This window comes from Arachis hypogaea, chromosome 5 (assembly GCF_003086295.3).
Source record: "Arachis hypogaea cultivar Tifrunner chromosome 5, arahy.Tifrunner.gnm2.J5K5, whole genome shotgun sequence".
Classification (NCBI taxonomy): domain Eukaryota; kingdom Viridiplantae; phylum Streptophyta; class Magnoliopsida; order Fabales; family Fabaceae; genus Arachis; species Arachis hypogaea.
Window position 1 is genome coordinate 110,410,838 of NC_092040.1, and position 11,244 is coordinate 110,422,081.

At 31.2% G+C, this 11,244-nt stretch overlaps 1 long non-coding RNA gene across 1 annotated transcript; it reads right to left on the bottom strand.

The window, feature by feature from the left end:
• Positions 1–9,378: 9,378 nt before the first annotated feature.
• On the bottom strand, positions 9,379–10,504 carry LOC140184766 (uncharacterized). Its single transcript, XR_011882424.1, has 2 exons — positions 10,109–10,504; positions 9,379–9,725 (listed from the first exon to the last, which is right to left on the bottom strand). It is a non-coding gene; the product is annotated as an uncharacterized lncRNA (long non-coding RNA).
• Between the last annotated feature and the right edge of the window lie 740 nt (positions 10,505–11,244).

Below are 11,244 nucleotides of genomic sequence, written 5' to 3' on the forward strand. Positions count from 1 at the left end.
TAATTGATATGTCTATTCTGGTTTTTTCTCATTATTGGTAGTCTCAACTCTCAACTCAAAGGAAAAAGCTAAAACTTTTTATCTTTTTGAAATATTGAATACCTTTGTTTAATTTCAAACCAATCGTTAGTTGTTACTTGCTTAAATTAAAAAAGGTTGGCAGAGAGAACATATACATCATAATAAACACATCCACTTCTTGTTTGAATTGCAGATAAACATATATAACCAAGCACGTACGTATTACCAGAAATTATTTATTATATTAGTTTATTATTGGTGTTGTACATGTGAGTGAGATAATAATGAAATAAATATTATATAAAAAAAATTTAAGTATATCAAAAACACCAATATTTCAATTATTTTAACCATTAATTTTAATTAATATATATTATATATATTTTTTATAATTCAAATCAACAGTTAAAAAATACTAGTATTTTCAGTACATTTGAAATTCTTCCATAAAATGTGCATAAGTTTTTGGAGGAACAAACACGCTGGCAACACTTAAACCGTGAGAAACTCGGGTTGTGACACGTGTTGTGGGACCAGCTAAAACTCTACTTCTCCTACTTCTATTGATTTCCTTTCCCCTGACTTGCGAGAAGAGTTTGATGAGACTTGTTAAAAAATTTTATATCAACATGTTTATGCTAAATATATTGTTAAAAAAAATTTCTACGTATATAAATATAGTATTATATTATTAATAAATAAAGTATTAGAAAAATTTAAGTATTAATAATATATATAATTAATAATAACAATAATGGAATATATATTATAATTACGGTACATGTATAATTAAATATATACATATATATTAATTATATATTTTTTGGTGACTATATTAATTATATATTTAATTATATATTAATTACGACTTGATATTCTAAAATTAAAAAAAAAAAGAAAAATCTCTTCTTGTTCTAAGCAAGTTTCTAGTTTAAAAATTTTTAAAATGTAAAAAATTATTCATGCTCTTAACGATATATTTTTTGGTTAACTTTAAAAAAAAACAAATATTTCGCATACCGCAAAAAAGGTGAACCCACCATTCCACTCACTACAATAGAACTGTCACTTAGCAGCGATTTATATGAGGACTACAAAATAAATTTAGTAGTTTAAAAATCGTTGCTGTAGGGTGTGGACATTTGATTTTGCTGCGGTTTTATTGAACTGTTGGAACAACCGCTGGAAAATTATTTGATTGGCATTGATTGATTTAGCGACGGTTTGAAACCGCTGCTATTTGGCCAACAGAAAATTCAACCACACTTTTTAGCGGTTTTGAACCGCTGCTGTTCTTTTGACTGTTGTGTTTTTTAAAATGTATTATGTGGCGGTTTCAAACCGTCGCTATCCAATTTTCCAAAAAATTTAAATTTATTTTTGGCCATTTGATAACCGCCGCTATTGTTCCGTCTAAATGGCCGCAAAATGACTGTATTTTATACTGCAATCAATGCTCTTCTAATTACTAAATTATTTTTTTGAATTTTTTTATATTAGAAAAGTTAATTATTTTGTAGCTGAATGAATAAATTGATGGGTGCGGGAACGAATAAAAATCAAAACTGATAAAATTATTCATTAATCCAAATATCAATAAAGTGTATTCCTTACTAAGAGTTGCATAATTAATAATAAAAAAGTGTATATTTAACATCATACATCCCATCTTCGAGAATAACATCCAAAAAAAATTCTATATCCAAAATTTTTGGCCTTAAATTATATGTCTTCTTTAATTGTTCTATGGCACAAATATATATATAGTAGCAAAGATTCTTGCCCAGCTTTTTTTTTTGAATTTTAAGACAAGATTTTTTTTCGTCAGTGAAGTGAATAACTCATTAATTTATTTAAACAAATATCAAAAATTGAGCTATGACAGATCTTTAACATTAACATTATCTTTACCAAAAACAATTCTATTTATATATATATATATATATATATATATATATATATATATATATATATATGATTTTTTGTGTGTTAAACGATTGATAACTACTAACCTAGGTATTAATTTATTCTTTTATTTATCGAACGTGTGTAATAATAACAAATCTTAGTTAAGATGATAAATAACTTGTACTTTCAATAAGAAGTTTTATGTCTAAATATATTTTTTGGTTTTACGTGCGTGGAACATGCCTATTATTAATCCATTGTTTTTAAATAATAATAATAGATGTGAGATAGTTAAAATGATAATATTTTATTATTTCATTAAAAGATTTGAATTCAAATATTAGAAATAACATAAACAATTGTTTTGATGAATATATGAAAAGCATGGGATATCTATCTTAAAAAGGGAAAAAAATTATGAACCAAGTTTTTCTCGATTCTCATTATATATATACCGCAGAAAGCATATATACTAGGATTATATAAAATCAATACCTAATAAACTGAGCAGCATATTATAGAGATGTTATGGATTCTAGTTGTTCCCTAAATCCACGTAAACAAAATTGAAAAAGGAAAACTAATGTTAGTGCATGGCATACCATAATAGATAAACACGTAAGGTAAAGTTCTTATCCATATACATGCTTAATGTTTAAAGTTTTCGGTAGGACTGATGAAGTTTCAAAAGTATGAAAGATATTGGAGACATACCAAAACACGCGTTGGCAAAAGAGGTTGAAATTATCCACCCATAAAAAAGGTTTATTGAATTAGAATGAAAAAAGAAATCTAAAATGCTATATGCCCTAGTCGACACCTAATTAAAATGTGTACCTCAATATCTTCAAAAGGGGATTTGGATTCTTTCTTAGAAACCAAAAGATCAATTATTATTTATTAAATACATGCTTAGACCCTAGCTAGTATAGTGAAAGATATACGCCACTATCCTTTTGCTATCCTTTAATTTCTTTGAATTTTCCGGTAAATAGTAAATTACAATATGCTGGAACTAGAATTCTGGCCGGTAATAGTATGTTCTAAACAACTTTAATATTAATAACCTGTGTCATATAAACGATAAAATTAGAAATTATAATTTATTAAAGCAAAATCAATGTATATTAATTATCTAATAACTTTTTAAATGTAAAAGTGCTGTGGATTAACTCCCTAACTAGGCCCAACATGATGGTTGTCCAATATCGCCACAAACTGGGATCGGATATGGTTGCACACAGCATGGATTTGCACTTGCATCGATCAGCATGGCATAACATTATAAGAAAAAGTAATATTCATAACAAATAAATTTATTACAAAAAATTTTGAAACAAAAAAAAAATTATAATAAAAAAAAAGTTGTTACAATATGTTTTGTTACAAAAAAATTTTGTAACAAAAAATAAAATTATTACAATACAAAATAATATTTTATAACAAATTTTTTTAATATAAAAATCAAAATTTATTACAAAAATAATAATAATTTTTTACCTTTAAAATATTTTTTGTAATAATATAATTTTTTCTATCATAAAATTTTGTTATAAAATATAACTCGATTTTATAACATTTTTCATTCTTTTAGTTACAAAAGCACATTATTTATATTTTGTAACCATTTTTTAAATACAAATTACACACATAGTTTGTCAAATTGTTTTATTTTTTAATTAATTAATATATTCAAGTTAGTAAACTCGTAGTTTTTATCTGAACTTGCTAAGTTAGTTCATAATCGTAATTTATTGAATCGTAAGACAAAATGTAAATGTTACTCTTAAAATATAAAAATTATGAAATTTTTTACGGCAAAAATTAATTTCACAAATAATGAAATAAATCTCAAATAAACCAAATTATCCATAGGACTATAACTAATATATACCATAATAACTCAAAGTCACAACTCAAATTAAAACACAAATTTACAACTCACAAGTTTATACGATACTAAAATAAATTTAAGTAGCAAATAAACCAACCAAACTACTATAATAAACAACTAATTAACTAAAGTCTAAACAAATCATTTAATAGTCACTCTATTCTTTATCAATCTTAATTGTTCTATAGTCTAAAATTTTTAAAGGTCAAAGAAGATGCCTGATGAGTGGAGAAAGAGCACCTTGGTACCTATCTACAAGAATAAGGGGGATATACAAAGTTGCGGAAACTATAGAGGGATCAAACTTATGAGTCATACCATGAAGTTATGGGAAAGGGTGATAGAACGGAGGTTGAGAAAAGAGACACAAGTAACAGAGAACCAATTTGGATTTATGTCAGGCAGATCTACCACTGAAGCGATATACCTATTAAGAAGGATGATGGAGATGTATCGTAGTAATAAAAGGGATCTACATATGGTTTTTATTGATTTAGAAAAAGCGTATAATAGAGTACCAAGGGGGTCTTATGGAAGGTTTTAGAAAAGAGGAGACTAAAGATCGTATATATTCGTGCAATTAAAGACATGTATGATGGGGCCACAACTAGTGTGAAGAATCAAGGTGGTGTGATAGAGAAATTTTCCATTGGTATAGGATTACACCAGGGATCATCCTTAAGTCTATACCTTTTCATATTAGTCTTGGAAGTACTCACAGAGCACATCTAAGAGCCTGTGCCATGGTGCATGATTTTTGTCGATGATATCATCCTTATGGGAGAGTCAAGGGAAGACCTAAATAAGAAGTTGGAGTTATGGAGAGAAGCTCCATAAGTGTATAGTCTGCACATAAGCCGTAGCAAGACGGAATATATGGAATGTAAGTTCAGTATGAGAAGGGAAAACCCTAATATAGAGGTGAAGATTGGAGAAAACATCCTACAAAAAGTAAAAAGTTTTAAGTATCTTGGGTGCATCATACAGGATAATGGAGAGATTGAACAGGATGTAAATCATAGGATCCAAGCAAGTTGGTCAAAATGGCAGAGTACATCTGGTTTTATATGCGACAAAAAAAGTGCCTTTAAAACTTAAAGGTAAATTCTATCGCACCGCTATAAGACCGGCTATGCTTTATGGTACGGAGTGTTGGGCGGCTAAAGGGGAGCACAAACATAAGCTGGGTGTGGCAGAGATGAAGATGTTGAGATGGATGAGTGGTCATACGCGATTGGATAAAATAAGGAACGAAGATATAAGGGAGAGAGTTGGAGTAGCACCCATTGTGAAAAAGATGGTTGAATCGCATCTCGGGTGGTTTGGACATGTGAAAAGAAGACCGATAGAACATCCAGTTAGGAGGATGGATGAGATGAAAGATGGACTAGGGGCGAAAGGCAGAGGAAGACCTAAGAAGACCATCCATGAGGTGGTCAAACGAGATTTACATGTAAACGATCTCTCTGTAGACATGGTACATGATAGAGCACAATGACGTCGTTTGATTCATGTAGCTGACCCCACTTAGTGGGACAAGACTTTGTTGTTGTTGTTGTTGTTGTATCTACTAAACAATTTAATGTATCATCTAATTTGACGATCTTCATCTAAGTTATCACATACTTAAATGATTCAGTTAGATGATTTACCTGAACAAATACATAACTTTTTTTGTATAATTATCATTGATAAACAGTAAATGCTACCTTGCAAGACACTCATTTCAATTGCCGCCACTACAAGATTTTTGCTTATTTGAGGGAGTATTTTAGTGAAGGTTTTTAAAAACCTCCACAATACATTTTATTTATGGAAATTTAAAAAACTTCCACCAATAATTAATTAAAATTAAATTTTAGAACAAAACCTAATTTTTTCGTTTTTTCAATACGAGAGACTGAGTTAGCTCCGAGAGAACCCTAAGTTTTCTACGCCATTTTCGCCGTCGTTCCCGCTACCATTTCTGCCGTCAGCACCGTCACCACTGCCGTATCCGTTGCGGTAGAGAGTTTCTAGATCGAGCGCTTTTGGATCAAGGAGGTTGATGTTGGCCCCAATGGTAAGATCCATTACGAGAATTTCATCACTAGAATGATTGCTAAGTAAACTCCTCACATATAAGATCCTTGCAAATTCCATTCGCTCTACTTCTGGATTTTCCTAAATGTGTTCTTTCTTTTTTCTTAGCTATTTCCGTATTGCTGTTTTTTTTCTTTTTATTTATTTATTTTTGGTCATGTTTAGTTTTTGTTTTGTGCCAGTTCCTTTACTGGACGAACGGGTTAACCATGTTATGCGCATTTTGATTTTTTTTGTCATATTAATGTCATCGTGTAGCTAACAATGGATGGTTTTAGGGATTCAAAATTTGCTTAGATTGAATATATGTGTATGGTGAGATCGGAAGCAGTCTTTATCTGCTTCTGGATCAATGTTATTTTATTTTAAAGAATTTTATTTGTCTCTTTACGTTTCTCTGCATCTTTGTTATTTTGGATTTGATTATTTGCTATGATCATAATTTTCTATCTCTCTTTCTAATTGTGAATTATAATTACTTGATTAATTAATTGTTCTCTTGTCCTATTACTTGACATTTTATTTTACTTGATTATAATTACTTGATTTATGGAGCAATTTATTTTATTTAATTTTAATTTCTCCATTCTTTTTATCTGGTGGTGTTTCAAATGAGAAATTAGTTTGTTCTATGTTATGGTGGTTGAATTCGATGGACTTTTATTAAAACTCTGTTTCATTGATGATGGATTATTCTAAAGAAGTGACATTTGGTCATTACAAGGTGCTGCTATTGCTCTATTTTATTATTTTTAGAACATTGTCTTACTCCTCTACAGAATCAGAGTGGGTTGAGCTATGTTTAATTTATTTATCAATAAAATCTTTGGAAATATTGGTAGTGCACTTGATTATACATAACTGATTCACATGAATTAATTTTTATGGGAGAATCGATTTTCTTCTGTCCTTCAAAATACACATTCTGACATTCATATATGGCATTTTACTAAGGTGATGAAAAGCTGTTCCTTTTAGTTGAATCAAAATATACTATTATTTCATTTATTCATGTATTTATTTATTTGTTCACATTATGTTAAAATAAGGAATATTGTGCATGGATACGTTTGTTCCATCTCAAGTGTCATTTATTCATTTTTAAAATCAAACTAATTTCTCCCCTAATTGTGCAATGCACTGTGAAAAAAGCTTTGATTAAAGCAACAAAGCTTGAAAGGAAGGATCTACGGTTGGTCAGTGCAAGTAGGACCGATACAGGAGTCCACGCCTGGGGTCAGGTCTGACTTTGTTCCTTTCATGTGGTTTCTAATGAAAATCATTAAAAATTGTATAATTTACCATGCTGCAGAAAATGTGAAATTCCACTCAATTTTACATAAAGATCCTCACTAGGCTTTGTCTATATAACTGTGAGTTCTAAGGTTTTCAGTATTTTTGGCTCTACAACCTGCAAAAGTCTATGAAATACATGGATATACATATACGTTAACTTCAATATTATATGCCACCATAATCATATATTCTCTAAGAAAATGTAAAAGGTTATTCATAAAATCGGTGATGAGTACATTTCATCATTCTATTATTTCCACTTAATAAGTTGCATGTGTTCTGAACGATGATATAAAAGTAGTAATACCAGAAAATTGCTAGCATTCAACCATTCACACGCAATCATTTTCCTTTTGTAGGAAGTGGATCTAGCTATAATTCTGTATAGTAGCATAAGAGATAAATAAAAGATAAAAGATTAAGAGAGAGTTCAAGATTTGTTATTTGCTACAATTAAGTGACAAGTGTTGCTCTGAGCCTCGAGTTTGAGGCTAGCGGAGGAAACTTAGAACATGGACCACAGTGTATAGAGGTCAGAAAAATTATATGATATAGTATATAGTTTTGTGAGTAACAAGGATTGCAATGAGAATCTTTTATTATTTAAATTAGTTGGTAATTGTGGAGGAAATTAGATGCAGGGCAGGATTTTGAGCTTTATAAGAAAGAAAAAAAAGAATGCTGTTTTGTATGGTATCCCCCCAAAGCAAGTGGAGTTCAGTTCTTGCATCCATTATCTCTTGGAAGATATTCTTGTAAGATACTCATACGCACGAGACCATTGTATTTGTACTACTGCTCACATGTCAACTATGTCTTTCACATGCTCATTTATTGAATGAGAAGAACAACTAACAACAACTAACTTAATAACTAACCACAGCTCGTTTTTACCTTGTTTGCTTTACATTATCATAAGCTGACTTCTAGAGCTTTCCAACAATATATAATAGTCCATACTTTGCTTCAGATTAGAAGGCCCAAAACTGGTGTCCAACGCCAGCTACCTGCTCCCTTCTAGGCGTCCAGCACCCAAAGAGCAGAGACCAATGTACAAACGCCCAGAGAGAACCCCCAGCTGGCGTTCCACACCAAAAGAGCCTCATAGAACCAAGAGCCTCATAGAACGTGGATCTCATCGAAGCTCATCCCAAACACTCACCAAGTGGGTTTCAGAAGTGAATTTTAGCACTAAATAGACTATTTTACCTTTACTAGTCATTTGTTTAGTATTTAAAGTGTATTTTACAGACCTCTTAGAGAGGATGACGCATACTGTTTAGCCTATTTTTGTTTTACATTGTATTTTCCTTTTAGTATGAGTTTCTAAACCTCCTAGATTAAGGGGAGGAGCCCTGCTGAATCCTATAAATTAATAAAAGTACTACTGTTTCTCTTCGATCCGTGTTTGATTGATTCTAAAAGTAATTCATCTTGGTGAATAGGATGATCTCTAACCAATTAGCTCTGTTCATCACATTAAGATGAACGTGCCTGACAAATGGCTGCGTCTACTTGGGTCAGAATGCATCTTTCACCGGACAAAGACGACCAACAGCTTGAATATACATCTTTCAAATGGTTAATCCACGACTTCGTTGGGGACTTCTCGAGACATCAGTTCAGCCGATTTCCAGGGAGATTAGGGTCTCTGTGGTAGAGGCTAGAACCCAAAGATGCAACATTCTCTGATCCGGAAGATCCGACCTTGTTTGTGGCGTTTTGAGTAGGATCATAAAGGAGAATGGACTGTACGCGCTTTACCTTCAAGTTGAGATGGATCCACACTAAGCCTGGGGTTCAGATTCGGAGGAGTATTGGCAGCTGCTCAAACTAGTGTCAATCACATACAGTCTGCCATTGAAGAAATCACTTACAAGCAAAGAAAGTAGTAGTACCAGAGTTAATTCAGAAAGACAAAGCAATTCCAACTCTCAACTCTATTCCTATCATTTAATCCAATTGGTTTTATCCCTTTCATATATTACTCTTACAACTCTATATATGACATATAATCATTCAAAGTTTATCCAACAACCTTCTGATTCTGCCTAACAAAGACATGCAAGATAACCATAGCTTGCTTTAAACCACAATCCTCGTGGGATCGACCCTGAATTGCTCAGGTATTACTTGGATGACTCAATACACTTACTGGTAGTACCTGTACAGAAGTGTGGGGTTTGCATACACGCACCAATTTCTCTTAATAGAATTCTCCTAATTATGTATTATTCATATTTATGCAACATAAACACCTCAAAATATATAAAAGAAATTCCTAGTAAATAAAATTTCTTTTCTCTTTAGAATCTCAGTACAACATATTATGATGTAACCAAACTAATAAAGAATTTCAAATCTAATGATAAATAGGATTGATATATGGGATATGGCAATGAAAAATTGATAAGTGACCTCGTAAAGATAACATCTTCAACCACATCGTAGAATGCCAAGCAATCTTGTCCAAGCCTAATAGTGTATTTCCCTTTGCTGCCTCATTGTGAGCCTTCAAATCTTCCTGCATCAGAATCACATAACACCTCACAAATCAAAACCGTTAAAATTGGAATTTTATCTTGAAATATCAAGGATTCCCACATTCTTTGGGTGCGAAGAAGCCATGAAAATTAATTCAAAAAAATAACAACAAGCAATTAGCAAAAGTAAAATGAAACAGAGCAGAACACAGCAACATGCTTAAATCGACACAGCAATGTGCTTGAATAGACAGAGTTAAATTTTGAAGGGCAAAGATCCATAAAGTGAAAGCCTCAGGTGGCTAGCGTTTGGCTTATAGAAACTCATAATAAACCCATCAGAATAAACTCAAAAATAGAATAACATCATAATAAACCAAGAATTGAAAGCCATAAACCAAGAACCCAAATTAAATGTTATTACTTGAAATATCTTCATATGAAACTGAGATTTGTTGATCAGAGACAGAAACTGTGACGAAGAGGAGGCGATAAAGACGCAAAAGACCAACAAGGAAGAGACGAAAGGGCGCAACGAGCCTGCAAGGAAGAGACGACGAGACTGGAGTCGGGAATGTCGAGGCTGGAGGTTGAGGATAGAGGCTAGAAAAACTGACAGAAAGTTAAAACTGGGTCAACGAAGATGGGGATTGAGATATAGGATAGATAGTGACTGGAGAAGAAGAGAGGGAGGATAGGGCAGGGAAAAGTGACGAGAATGGTTTTGCAGTTTTGCGAAAATGAGAATTTAATTTGGCGGAATGTAAAAAAAAAAAGAGAAAAGAGTGAAATTAGTGAAGAGTTTTAGAGTAATAAGATTTTAATTTCGGGAGTTTTGTAACTCCTGTTATTTGAGATTAAAATTTGCTGTAAATTAAGAACTAAAAGTACGGAAGCAAAAATCTAGTTCTCTTAACTAATTTGACTGTCGCTAGTTTTTTTTTTTTTTTTGCAGCGGTTTTTGGTAACCACCACAAAATTCTTATTATTATCTATTAGAATTTTTGTAGTAAATTATTTAACAATATTTTTTAATTTAAAAAAAATTATCAAAATATAAAAAATATTATTTTAATTTTAACAATATTTGGATAATCACCATAGCTATCATAACTATAAGTTTCATAAATATTATTTTATAAAAAAATATATTTTTTTTGGATAATTATTAACTATAAAATAGACTCTGAAAATCATTATTTTATAGAAAAAATATTGGTGAGAACCTTCGTACGTAGTGCTTAGGAAATGAGTATATGCTCCACGTATTAATGAATCATCACCGTGCATGAATGTGTTAGGGAATGGATAATGAAATGATAGCTACATACTTTACTTCAGCTCCTACCATCAGTGTTAAAAGTTGCCACACAAATCCTGATTTATTGAACCACAATCGACAGAATCAATTCTGACAATTTTTAACTAATGCCTTTTGTACATATGTTTAATTTGAATTATATATGCCAGTATACTCTATACAGAAATTATTGTTTCTAGAATAATAAATAATCGTATCACAACGATGAAAAGGGATAGTAGAATTATTAGTTCATTGTA